A 14,552-nucleotide genomic window follows, 5' to 3' on the forward strand; every position below is an offset into this window, starting at 1 on the left:
TTATGTAATCTCATTTATACAGTAAGGCAAATATATTGATTTAATAAAAGAAATAACTTTAATCTGCAGATTAAAAATAAAAAAAACATCAGGAGAAATTGAAGTAAAATGACTTTTCCTGAACCTACTGTATTTATCATTCAGCTAATAATTATATTTTTAAAAATCAAAATAACAATACAGCCCAGATTCTGTTGGTTGGCTATAAGAAACAAATAAACCAAAAAAAACCCTCAACGGCCATATGCCTCCTTGTGGAGGATGGTCAGTGAGATTTTAAATTGCTACACAGGTATATGTATACAAACCCATCAAAGTTCTTATTGGATTGAATCCCAACATTATGCATTGCTACATAAATCACCAAAACTTTGAGAAATGTAGGACAATAAGTAGCTTCTCCTTGCAAATTCTAATAGGTTGGGCTGGTGCTGGTTGGAGTATGAAGTCCTGTAGGTATCCATGTGTTACACCATAAATCACCAAAACTTTGAGAAATGTAGGACAATAAGTAGCTTCTCCTTGCAAAATCTAATAGGTTGGGCTGGTGCTGGTTGGAGTATGAAGTCCTGTAGGTATCCATGTGTTACACCATAAAGGGCTTTATGGGTAAAAACCATCATCTTAAATTGCTCTCAAAAACCAATCAACAACTAACAGGCTTTGCAAACATCTGTTTTATGTGCTCTAAGAGTCAAGGGCTGGTAAATACATGAACCACTGCATTCCAGACCAGATGCCATTTCCAAGTAATCTTTCAAAACAGTCTCATGTAAGACTCACTGCAGAAATCTTTTTTCTTCTTCTGATCAATTGTTTCTGAGTCTTAGAGACTGTCTGGAGAACTCCCTGGAATTTTCTTGACAAAGTTTTTTTGGGGGGAAGTTTTTTTGCCTTCTTCCTAGAGCTGAGAGAAAGTGACTCGTTCAAAGTCACCCAGCTGGTTTGGTGCCCAAGGCAGGACTGGACAATGAAACTCCTGATGCCTTAACCACTACCATATGGCTCTCCAGTAATCTAACTGGGTTATAACTAAGACATAGTAGGCAGATTAGCATACCACTCAGGGCTGGGCATGGCTTCCACCTGCTATTCAAGCATAAGCTGTGAATCCAAAGAACCTCCCAAGTCCAGAATCTGCTCCTTCACATGAAGTGCCCATTAAGAGGCAACATGGTCACAACAGAGAATTCTCTCTAAGTTGGGTTAAATTTGAGTCTAATGAAGGAGAATATGTGCAGCTCAGGTTTGACATGAGGAATTCTTGATGTTTTCTGAGCTTTCTTGCTTTCTTGCAGATATTTCATTACCCAAACTAGGTAACATCATCATTGCTATTGATGCTAGGATTTATAATGTTACCTAGTTTGAGTAAGGAAATGTCTGCAAGAAAGCAAGCAAGATCAGAGAGTACCAAGGACTCCTCAGATTTCACTTTGTCATCTTCCTCTAATCCAGGAGTGTCAAATTCACGTCATCATGGTGGAGTCACATGACATATTGGGACTTTTCCCCCTTCACTAAACTGGGTGGGGGCAGGGCCAGCACGTGACACATCTGGTCCATGGGCCGTGAGTTTGACACCCCAGTTCTAAGCAATGGAAAAGGCTCTGATTGGTATTTACCTCATACATCAAGATAGCAATAAACAATTGTGGACATCTACACACAGATGACTCTGTACCCGAATTCTTCGATTTCCTCAACCTGAGATTTCATATAGATTTTAAATAGCTGGGAGAGAGGATGGACCCCTGTGGTACCCCACACATCAAAGTCCACCAGGTTGAATTTTCTTCCTCCATTACAACAGATTTGAACTTTGAAAGAGAAACAGAACCAATTCTATTTGTCAGCACAGTGAGTTCATTCACACATGGTTTGATAAATACAGCACAGTGGATAAATTAAGTCATATATTAGTGTTAAGGAACCAAAATGGCTCGTACGAAGTAAAATCCAAGCAAACAACATTATGGCTCAGCTTGATGTAAATGCATTCAATTAATCTTATGACTTCTTCCAAAAACATCTTGCCATACATCACATAATTTCTCTTAGTTTATATTTCAAGCTCCAACATGGTCAAGTATTTATATAAGATCAATTTCTGTCATGCTGCCAAAGGTAAATCATTTTTACTTGTGTGAAATTTTCCTGCCCCTACCCCTCATTTTCTGTGAGATTATTAGTGCAGTGATTGCCCTTTCGAATATTGCAAAAACACCTAGCATTTGACAATGAAATACTACCAATTCTGCTACTGATAGTAAGCAACAATGAATGGACTTGGAATGAAAGCTAAGGGTATTCATTATCCTCATTGACATCAGTTGTTATAGCAGGGTGGAAAAGCAGTACTTTGTACATATAATCTGAAAGAGCACAAGAAAGTAAATTTCTGCAAAGCCACAGAAGGACAGGAAAGGATGCATTAATAATAATTACATCATTCCCGGATTCTTCAAATGCACTTGAAAATGTAAATTTGTGTAAAAGGTGAGGTCTTAAACCAGAAGTGAGCAATCTGTGGCTTTCAGGCCAATGAGATGTCTTCCTAATTTCATGCAGTCCTCTGACTAATTTCAAATTTACTTTGAAAGCAATACATTAAGTCCTGTGGCAAAAAGTGACCTGCACTTTTCTTGGCAACTTGTTGTATATGAAAAAACAGAGTGAGAGAAAGAGAGAAGGTGAGAAAGAGAGAGAGAAGGATGATGAACAAGAAAAGATATCAGAAAACTGAAAATAATGGGTGTCAGAAAGGAAGAGAATAGATCAGGGGTGTCAAACTCACGGCCCATGGGCTAGATGTGTGTCACGCTGGCCCCGCCCCTGCCCCCTTAGCAAAGGGGGGAAAGTCCTGATATGTCACGTGATGCTGGCATGACGACGTGAATTTGACACCCCTAGAATAGATGGTCTCCCTTTGTTGGGTTCTTGTTCTACCTACAACTCATTTCAGTTCCATCTGGCAATTGACTGATGTCCTCATCATATGACACCTCATTAATAAGACCTTTTATAGAAAGAAAAGGTTACCTATCCCTGCCTAAAGCATTTATCTTTTTCCATAAAAAGACCACAAAAGCATATCTAGTTCAACCTCTGATTCAAGGTAGCATCTTTTGTGTGGCATGCAAATGTAGCATCTCTGACGGTGTCTATTTATGGATCTCCAACAAAGGGCAGCCCTCAACTTCCCAGTCTGTTACCCTCTTGAATAACTTTTTCTGTTTAGAATCCATTTTCTTGACATCTTTGCATCCATTGGGTATAGATACAAAGATCTATTTTGAAAAAAAAAAAGATGATTGTAAATGCAAAGGTCTATCCTGAAAAAATATAGACCAATCCTGACCCAAATGGGAGACATGTGTACAAGGTATTTGTGCCTCCTCTTATTCTGTTTCTTATCCAGGTTACAAATATTCGGGTTTTTCAACCATTCGGTATAGGATTCAGTTCCAAGAAACATCATTACAGTCTAATAGCAATAGCACTTAGATTTATATACTGCTTCACAGTGCTTTATAGCCTTCTCTAAGCAGTTTACAGAGTCAGCCATAGGTGGTATTCAGCAGGTTCTGACCAATTCTGGACAACCGGTAGCGGAAATTTTGAGTAATTCAGAGAACCGGCAAATACCACCTCTGACTGGAGATTTTGCAGTATCCTTTCCCAGCCACGCCCACCAAGCCACACCCACAGAATTGGTAGTAAAAACATTTGAACACTGGAGTCAGCATATTGCCCCCAACAATATGGGTTCTCATTTTACCAGCCTCAGAAGGATAGAAGGCTAAGTCAACCTTGAGCCGATCAAGATTGAACTCCTGGAGTGAACAGTGAGTTAGCCCTGCAGGACTGCATTCTAATCACTGGGACACCATGGCTTTGGTTTATCAATGATGTCCTTAAACTGTATCACCAAACAGCAGATTCCATATTGTAACCAGGGGTGGGATTCAATTTTTTTAACAACTGGTTCTGTGGGCATGGCTTAGTTGGTGGGCGTAGCCAACTCAACATCACTCACATGGAGGCACACATCTTCTCGCCTGGCCTCTCATGACTGTGGGGATGCTGCAACAGTCATAAGTGTGAAAAATGGTCATAAGTCACTTTTTTCAGTGCCATTGTAACTTTGAATGGTCACTCCACACAAACAAAGTACCAGCAAAGGAGGAAAAGACCTCCAGAGAAGTTCCAGAGACAGGAAGTCTAGTCCTGCCAAGAATGTAATAAGAGTTAATGGAGAGGCAGTTTCTGTAAGCAACACCAGAATGTTTCCTTCCTGCCTTCCTTACAGGATTAGGCCAGTAATTTCTTCTAACAACTGGTTCTCCAAACTGCTTAGAATGTTAACAACCAGTTCTAGCTAATAGGTGCAAACCTGTAGAATCCCACCCCTGATTGTAACTACAGTGAATGAATGGCAAGAAAATAACATAGAATAAAAGAAAGAAAGAAAAGAAAGAGCCAGTTTTGTCTAATGCATTGGTGTCAAACTCGATCACGTCATGTGATGTATTGTGACATACTGCAATATTTTTTCCCTTTGTGGAGCCTGGGTGGGTATAGCCTGCATGTGACGAATTTGGCTCATGGGCTGCCAGTTTGACAGTGATTAAGGTGCTGGCCTAGAAACCAGTGACTGGAGTTCTAGTACTGCTGTGAAAGCCAGCTGGGTAACTTTGGGCCAGTTACTCTCTCTTAGTTCAACTCAACTCCTACCTGGTTGTGGGAGGGAAAGAGGAGGAGGAAGGATTATTAAATATTAAACATATTAAATATGTTTGCTGCCTCGAGTTAATGTATAAAGTAATAAAGGTGGGTTAAAAATCTAACTGTTTGCTTGTTTATCAGTCACATCATAGTGCCTAGTTGCATCCTGTAAGTAAGATACCTTAATCTTTTTTTATAGGCATAGCTGCCAAGCCAAGAATACCTCCTCTTCCCATTCTTAACTTTATGCCTATACCATTGATTTTTCTCTACCTAACTGCAGAACTTAAGCTACCTGCTACATCTTTTTTTCAGGATACAATTTACCATCATCCAAGACCATGCCTTTCCTGACTTGTACTTCAAAGCGAAGGGTTTATCAGTTTCCTCCCAGGTTGTGTTTATCTTTTTTCCTGCTCATCATCTTTTCCTAAGCCAAAAGTGAGGCATATTTAGTTGTACAATTTTAAGGAAATATCAGGTAGATTTCCCTCTTATTTCAGTATCATGCAAGGGGAGCCTCACAGTAAGTATAAAATTAATTTGGGTTGCTCCTTTTAGGTAGGAAATCTACCTGATCTACCTAATCTACCTTCCAAAACAGTTTAGCATTGACCCATAATGGAACCCAGGATAATGACTAGCAAATGGGCACAACAGTTTTCATCTTGCAAACTCAAGGATAGGTGAATAGAACTACAGCTCAGTCCTGGGGAAAGGCCTGTAGCAAAGAGTCTGGTGATCTTAATTTATTGGTTCATTATTCAGCAGTAATGACACTTGTAATATATAATCCTAATATTTTTAAATACAAAAATCAGATCAATAAAATGAATGCTGCCAAAAGTGTAATCTTAACAAAACAATCAACACAAAAGCCCTTTTGGAGGCATCTGTACTATTACTTTAATGTGTTAAAATAATTATTCCTTATTAGTTCATTTTATTGACCCTGAAGCCATGAAATGTTCTGTGCCAATCATATACTTCACTGTGCTTAGTAGTACTATTTTCATTTTGAAGTTTTTTGAAAGGATACAATTCAACATTCTGCAATGTTACATGAGAAGTTGTATTCATGCAAGCTAGATCTATATAAGACATAAGAGCAATGTTGTAATTGGCACAATGATTTATACTGTTGGACAATAATTCACCAGTTCCATAGAAGTACTACAAGAGCTAAAAAAGCAGACCAGAGAAGAGACTCTTATAATGGTAGACTATCCCACAACTGCTGAGTAGATCATTTTTGAAACCTTGGCTGACACATGACTGTCGAAAGGGAATCAAAAGTCTGAGACTTTCATAATGGGAAAAGTTTTGAAGCTATGTGAAGTTTCTCTCTTCTCCTTTATTTAATAAGTGAGGGTGACAAAGAAGCATGTTAGCTCAGAATGAGCTCTAGACTTCTAGACCTTTCTTAATATGAAGGGAAAATCAAAATATGTTACTGAAGTCCTCAAAATAACAATGATCCTCTGCATAGCTACTACACAGTGTCCTGTGTCTGACCCATTTTTCTTTTTCTTTTCTTTTCTTTTGGCCCTCTGGCAGGGCAGAAAGGTAAACAAAGCTATTTCTTCCTGAGCTGCTTTTTTTTTCTTCACAGCATAGGACATTCTTAAAAAGTGCTAACTGCAAGTTAACAAGCTCAACTCTATGACCTTAATTAGTGGAATAAAACCCTCCTGCCAGCTTACACTGCTTCCTGAAAGTGATCAGGTCTTAATCAGCTTCATACTGAAGGTTTTGTTGAAATTTGGTCATAAATGTGCTCATTGGTCCAAAAATGAATTTTAAATTGCCATTTATTGCCATTATATTTGTGAATGGTCACCAACCAAGGTAATCATTGTATGAAGAGTGGCTGTACTTTAGAAGTCAGCTTGGTAGAACAAGCAATAACATCAAGAATGAATGGATACTGAATAAATGTATATTGAATATAAAAACAAGTGACCAGTATAAAGGAAGTACCTAGAGGAAGTACATAGTGGAAGGCTACAGAAGTCATAATTAGTTGGAGTTGATGAGGTGCTCAAAAAAGAGATGTGAGAAATATAAAGAACAAAAGGCAATGGAATCAAGGGTAATTTGCATGGGTAGAAAGGTATGGAGAGGTATGTTGAATGGTTATGTTTGTGTATGTGTTTATCCATTCATATAAATGTTTTCCTGTATTGCAGCTCATTTCAATTGGACTGGCTGATTAATCTGATTTGAGAGGCATGTTGCACACAGAATCCAAGAGTAGTATTCCTCTTATTCTTTCTCCTTAACAAGCACTGTCCTTACTCGGGACAGTGACATAAGCAACATATTATATCTATACATCTCTATCTCTGTCTGTCTGTCTCTCTGTCTGTGTCTGTGTCTGTGTCTGTGTCTGTGTCTGTGTCTGTCTGTCTATCTCTATCTATCTATCTATCTATCTATCTATCTATCTATCTATCTATCTATCTATCTATCTATCTATCTATCCCTACTACCTATCTACCTACCTATCTATCTATCTATCTATCTATCTATCTATCTATCTATCTATCTATCTATCTATCTATCTATCTACCTATCTACCTATCTACCTATCTATCTATCTGCTTGACCAGGAGCCAATGTTTTTTATACTTTTTCTTTCTACTTCCACCTTATTAAGCAACCTAGGGCACTGAGTTTCCAAGACATCTTAGAAACCCATCCAAACCATCCCGAGTTTCCATGATGGAAAAAAAAAAGGTGCAATATAAATCTATTAGGTAGCAAATGCGGATTTTAATCTTTGTACAGTGCTTGGATGAAATCGCAGCAACAAATCATGCTTTGAAAAGTTTAGATTAGATCGGGAGTATGTTCCAGTAGCATAGAAGTAATTCTGCTGAAATAGAAGAAGGAAAGAACGTTCAGTCCAATTCCAGCTGCTATATTTTATACCTTTTCTAGGTTTCTGTGTTCTTTCCACCATTGCTTCTTAGAAATGTGCATCACCCATCCATGTATACTCTCTTTTAAGGACAATTGAGACACAAGCGAGGGCATGCCGTCACAAATATAACATGGTAATTATGGAGTGAACCCTTGAATTATTTATTTTGAAAGCAAGCAGTATGTGGTTAGTTTTGCTATGAAAACCAAAAAGTAAATAATGCTTATACGAATAGCTAGCACTCATTAGTTATGGTACGTGAACAGTAATTATACCTTTAGTAAAGCTTTCTCTGCAGGCTTAGGAAATCAGACAGATTCCTTGGGTGCTGTTTTCACCCACACTGTCCATTTTACATATTCTTAAATGTTGCAAATGCATTTTACTTAAACAGTTCTACTGATCTGGAGAAAACTGCAGTATCACTTATGGAATGTAGTAATATGAAACTTTTTGATCTTTCATGGTAAATTTTTTTAGCATACTTTCCCCCCTAAATAGATCTATAGGTCAATGGTTGATTTTTTTTGGGGGGGGGGCATCCTCCTCATTTGTTCATGGGAGTCACTATCCAGATCTGTATGTTTCTTCTTACACTCATCCCAGGAATTAAGTTGCCTTTTCAGGTCAATTTAAACAATAGAGTGATTTGCTGCCAATGTGCTTACTGACCTCAGTTGACTAGTAAAATTGTCTTGTCTATTATGAACTTCACTTTTTTTTTTCAAAAGAAGCTCACCCATTATGAGAAGCAAAACTCAATAAACCAAGGAAATCAAAGAACAATGAATTATAAGAGTTGCAAATCTGTTGGCTGTGTGTTGAAACTCTTAGACCTCTGGGAGAAACTGACATTCACTTTCATTTCCATACAATCCTGAGTGTATGGTATTATCTGAGTATATTTTTATAGTCAAATTCCAGTACACTTTCCAACACAGAGCAACTATTTATCCTCCATATATACCAAGGTGATCTTTAAGTTCTCTCTTTGGCTGTGCAAGTAGTGTGTATGATCTTTTAAAGAGAATCAAGATTGGTATCAGGAATCAACTGGGAATTAAGGAAAAGCAAACTATGAACCAATTAAGAAACTACAACTACTGATTATTGCAACGGGCCTAATTTATGGTAAAGGCCATCGGTGTAATGCAGGTGTCTCCAAACTTGGCAACTTTAAGACTTGTGGACTTCAACTCCCAGAATTTCCAAAACATTCCACATGGTCCACAAGTTCTAAAGTTGCCAAGTTTGGACAGTCCTAAAGTTGCCAACCTGGACCAATGGTTTGCAAAGTGTTTCAGCCATTGCTTGAAAAGCTTAGACTTCAATCTGATCATACTTTAAATATATGATATTTTCTTCCATACGAATATCAAACAATAGATAAAGGAGTGGTCCAAAGTCTTGCTTCTTTTAGACAGGAGCTTGTCATGTTTTGTGTGTAATGATTCACCAAAGTCAAAGGGCAGAATATAAATGAAATAAATAAACAGCCAAGTGAATTGGAAATCTTGTGCATTGCTCCCCTCTTTTCCTTCTTTCCCCTATTTCTGTCATCAAAGTTGTAATCTAATGATTAAGAGGCTTTCTTATTTTATTAGTTTTATATTCTATCTTTTCAAAGGGGCTCATGGGAGTATGCATAGTATCTGCTTCTCCATTTAGGTAGGATTAAGAGACTGTGATTGGCCCAAAATCACCCAGTGAGTTTCTATGATTGATGGTGAATTTCAATCTAGAATGTCCATAATAAGGTGCTGGATAGTGTGTACTGAGCATATATGGAATTGTTGTATATATTTTTGGTATACTTGGAAGAGAACCTCTTCTGTTTATGCCTGTCTTGCATTATCTGGTTTTGTTTAGAAGTTAATTGCGGGGAAAAGAGTTTGATTTATTTCAGTGTACTTATAAGATCATCTTGTGTGTTATACATTCAATACCCCAGAATGTTTTCAAGCAGACTGTTGGCTTTGTTAATAATCTTTCCAGTTTTTTGTTGTTGCAGTAAATAGCAAAGGCTTTTTATGAGAATAGTATTTTTAACCTAAATGTTTGTCTTATTATCTATAGCTCCCACGACTCCTTGAGTTCTTCCAGTACAATTGGACCATAAATAGCTTTCTTTTGTGGTAATGAAATACACACTTAAAATTTTATTACATCCCAAGAGTCAATTATCTATACACAGAAATCAGCACATGTAAATGAAAAGTGAGTAAACAGTAAACCCGCAGAGATTTGTCTAACATTCCTAAAACCTGGTTTGAGAGAATTTGATCCCCTTTAAAAGAAATGGCAAGGTTTATCTGTCCCTGCTACAAATGAAGAGGAATATATGTTCAATTTGCTAGTCTTTGGGTACATCTATTTCCCCCCACCCACCCAAGAATTCATTGGCCATTAATAAAGGAGAATATTTGTAGATCAGGGTTGACATTGAGGGGTCCTTGGTGCTCTCTGAGCTTTTTTTTTTTTTTTTTTTGCAGGCATTTAATTACCCAAATCAGGTAACTGATGGCACTGATGATGTTACCTGATTTGGGTAATGAAATATCTGCAAGAAAACAAGCAAACTCAGAGAGCACCAAGGACCCCTCACTGGTCATTGCTTAATTGTAAGACACTAGCTACATACCACTGCTGGAGTTTGATGTTAGCATCTGTCTTGTTGCAAAGACTCATGTGAGTGGACTACCACAATTGATTTCCAATACAATTTATGGAATTGAATTTTATTTATCTGAATCCCTGGAAAATATTGACAAGATAGACAGTATTCTAGTTCATTGTAAGCTTTCTTCTTCCCTTTAGGCTTCATATTAGAAGAAATTGGGAGAAAGCTGCATGCCATGAATGTAGAACAGAGGTTTCCAAACTTGGCAACTTTAAGACTTGTGGACTTCAACTCCCAGAGATGTTGGGAGAGGAATTCTGGGAGTTGAAGTCCACAAGTCTTAAAGCTGCCAAGTTTGAGGGCCCCTGATGTAGAAGCTAGGTATATATCAATTCTGTTCATATTTACTTATTTATTTATAGCACTTTTGATGCCTCTTATTACTATAGCCCAAAGTGGCTTTTTGAAACAACTTTAGAAATTGTAAAATGAAAGATGTGCAGTACAATCTTTAACTAAGAATTCAGTTGCATTGTGTTCAATAGTGCTTGTTCCATATGGACTGCAGCTTTTGTTAGTGTTCAGTCATTCAGTTGTTTCTGACTTGACTAACACCACATCATCAGGATTGCCTATCAGTACTTGCTTTGTGTAATGCTTTTTAAGCTTCTGTTTGTATCATCTAGGAAGGTATCTAAGCCACCTTCTTTTCTGTTTGTCTCTTTTTCAAAGCATCCCGGTCTTTCCCAACTATGATTCACCTCATATTACATAATCAAAGTAATTTTCTTGTAGCTTCACTATGAGCACTTCTAATGAGTAGTATGGTTTTACATCATGAAGCACTGAACAATTTGTTCTTGAGAGCCAAGGTGTTCTCCACCATTTTCACCAGCATGACAATTCAAAGACATCAATTTTTCTTTCTTAAGTCTTTCTGATGGTCCAGCTTCCAGGCCCATTTGCATTTCAACAGGGAATGAAGTATAGCCTAGGAATATTCATTTCTTTTCAGATGAAAAGACAATCTTAAAAATAATGACTTGCCCAATGGACGACTAGCTTGAGGATGAATTTGAACTAAGAAGTTTTATTGCGTAGTAATAATAGATTATATAGTAGATGTGGATGATGAAATGCAGTCATATCACTGAGGATGATAACCAACTGAACCAGAGGTGCTACTCAGCAGGTTCTGACCTGTTCTGGAGAACCGGTAGCAGAAATTTTGAGTAGTTGAGTAGAAATTTTGAGTAGTTCAGAGAACCGGCAAATACCACCTCTGACTGGAGATTTTATCCTTCCCCTGCCATGCCCACCAAGCCACGCCCACAGAACCAGTAATTTAAAAAAATGGATCCCACCACTGGACTGAATGATGAAACTTCTACAAGCAAACAGCAAAGCTAGGAGAGGACCAAGGACTCTATCACTCTTTTGTATCCTATAGCCAGCTACAAATAGTGATTTGTTGAATCAAAGGTTGCATATGTGTGAAATACCACCAGATCAACTGTGGTGGGATTCAAATTTTTTTTTTTACTACTGGTTCTGTGGGTGTGGCTTGGTGGGTGTGGCAGGGGAAGGATACTGTAAAATCTTCATTCCCACCCCACTCCAGGGGGAAGGTTACTGCAAAATCCCATTCCCTCCCCACCCCACTAACCTGCTTTCCAGCTCCCTTCTCCTGTGCAGGGCAACAAAAGAAGACCCAGCCGATTAGCTGGGACTCGGGAGGCAGAGAATAGATGGGGTTAGGGCCAGTCAGAGGTGGTATTTGCTGGTTCTCCGAACTACTCAAAATTTCTGCTACCAGTTCTCCAGAACTGGTCAGAATCTGCTGAATATCACCTCTGCAGCTCAGCATTAACAATGAAAGAGGGCTCCACAGCATTCATTTCTCTGTATTTCTGACTTTCTATTGCATCTTCATTGGGCACAATGAGCATAAGGTACTTGAATTGGTGGGCTATTGGCCCGATTCTAAAATTAATGTACTTATCTACAATATCAAACAGGTTCATGCACCTGGGTCCTACATTACAAATTAATCATTGTAATGGAGCTAAATATAAACCATATGTTAAACAAACATTATATTTTAAACAGTCATGGGTACTTTCACCTTCTCCATCTTGCATTTTTTTCTCTTTTCAAGGTAAAAAAAATCTTTCTTATGCTGAGTTTAATTAATATAAAACAATATATATTAAAATCTAAGATGAGTGTGTATGCATGCATGAAAAATTTCAGAAAATATGTGCTACGTTATATATAGGATTGGTGGAGTAAATATGTATAAAGAGCAATCAGAGAACATTGCAAATTTAAGTAAATTATATTGCACATTTATTGAAGTTATATAGCCACCCATCTCGCTCCCATGACTCTACCCTGATATTTAGCTTTCTTAATTCTCCCCATGTGGTGGCTCTAGGCCTCTCCATTTGAAATAGTAAATTTCCAGTGATATTTTAAATAATGTTTAAGTCTAAACACTGGTTACTTTCAGCCTAGATCTGTCAAACATTTTAAAGAAGATATCAATCATTTCTCTTTGTTTGTCTTGGTATATCTTTCACCACTGAGCATAGCTGATTGAAATTTGTTTGCCAAAAGCATATGACTTTATTTTTAGTATTGCTCTTCTTGGAAAGTGTAAATGGGTTGCACTGATGCATTGGTACAATTGTCTTTCCCAATTTGAAGAAAGTTAAGTTCTATTCTGCAGAAAGAAACTCTTTAGATTATGGGGTACCGTGGGGACTTCCAGTTTGAGCTCCTTTGGCAACAGACCAAAATCCACGATCGTGCATGGTTTCGATCTGTTCTCACCGCCGGAGCTCCCCGAGCGGGCTGGTTTCGGGGCTAAGCCACCCTGTAGAGGTGGTGAAAAGGGGGGAGACTGCCATCAGGGTCGAGGAGAGCTGCATCTCTCCTCCCAAGCTGGCCATTACTCCCTTTCCCGAAGGCAGTTGCAGTGAATGAGAGAATGAAATTAGGAAAGGATGGGAACATTTTAATTATTATTAATGATTTATAAAAATATAAGTGAAGAAATATGGGGAAAAAAGAATTAATTATGGAAACTTTATAAGTATTCACAAGGAAGTATGATATTCAATTGAAAAGAAAAAGATGTTAAGACTTTAATGAATATTAACGATAGAATTGAATTGGAATGGAATGAGTGTTTATATATATATATATATAAAGAACTACAATATATATATATGTATATATATATATATATATATATATATATATATATATATATATATATATATATATATTGTGTGTGTGTGTGTGTGTGTGTGTGTGTGTGTGTGTGTTGTGTGTGTGTGTTTCTGAGGTTCGCGGGTATTTGTATGTGGATCTTTGGTTATTCGGGTTTTCTCCCGCGTAAGATTGGAAGTATCTAGGCAACGTTTGATGAAGTCTCATTCATCATCTTCAGGCTTGTGTCTTCCGCTCTGTGCTTCTCAGAGTGATGTGAGCTTGCAGCTGCTTCTTCCTTTTAACTGCTAGTGGGGTGTGACTTGATTGGGTGGGGGCTTGGCTGTGTTCTGATTGGGTGGGGGTCTGTTCTCATTGGTTGGGGGTTGGCTGAGCACAACCAAGCCCCCACCTGAACAGAACACACCTCCAGCCAATCAGAACACAGCCAACCCCCCAACCAATCAGAACACAGCCAACCCCCAACCAATGAGAACAGACCCCCACCCAATCAGAACACAGCCAAGCCCCCACCCAATCAAGTCACACCCCCACTAGCAGTTAAAAGGAAGAAGCAGCTGCAAGCTCACATCACTCTGAGAAGCACAGAACGGAAGACACAAGCCTGAAGATGATGAATGAGACTTCATCGAAACGTTGCCTAGATACTTCCAATCTTACGCGGGAGAAAACCCGAATAACCAAAGATCTATATATATATATATATAATTTTTAAGGATATAGTGTGTATTTTAAGAATGTACCAAGCAGAATTTGATTGGAAGTTATGTATTATATTGAATATTATAATCTTAAAGGTATAAATTGAAGTTTAAATAAGAATTGAATGGACAAAATCAAAAGATATAAAGGTGTCATACTCCAATTAGTAACTACAGGGGAAAAGATAATATGAAATTGAAACAGGACAGACAAAAGTACAAATATGATTTGAATTGAGATATGAGATAGTTAAAAATAAAGTTGAGAAAATCAAAGGAGGGGAAAAACTGTAGAAAATGTTAAACAGTAATAAGACATGGAATAGAACACAAAGATGAA

This window comes from Notechis scutatus, chromosome 1 (assembly GCF_049901735.1).
Source record: "Notechis scutatus isolate UNSWTSFEM ecotype Mainland chromosome 1, rNotScu1.2, whole genome shotgun sequence".
Classification (NCBI taxonomy): Eukaryota; Metazoa; Chordata; class Lepidosauria; order Squamata; family Elapidae; genus Notechis; species Notechis scutatus.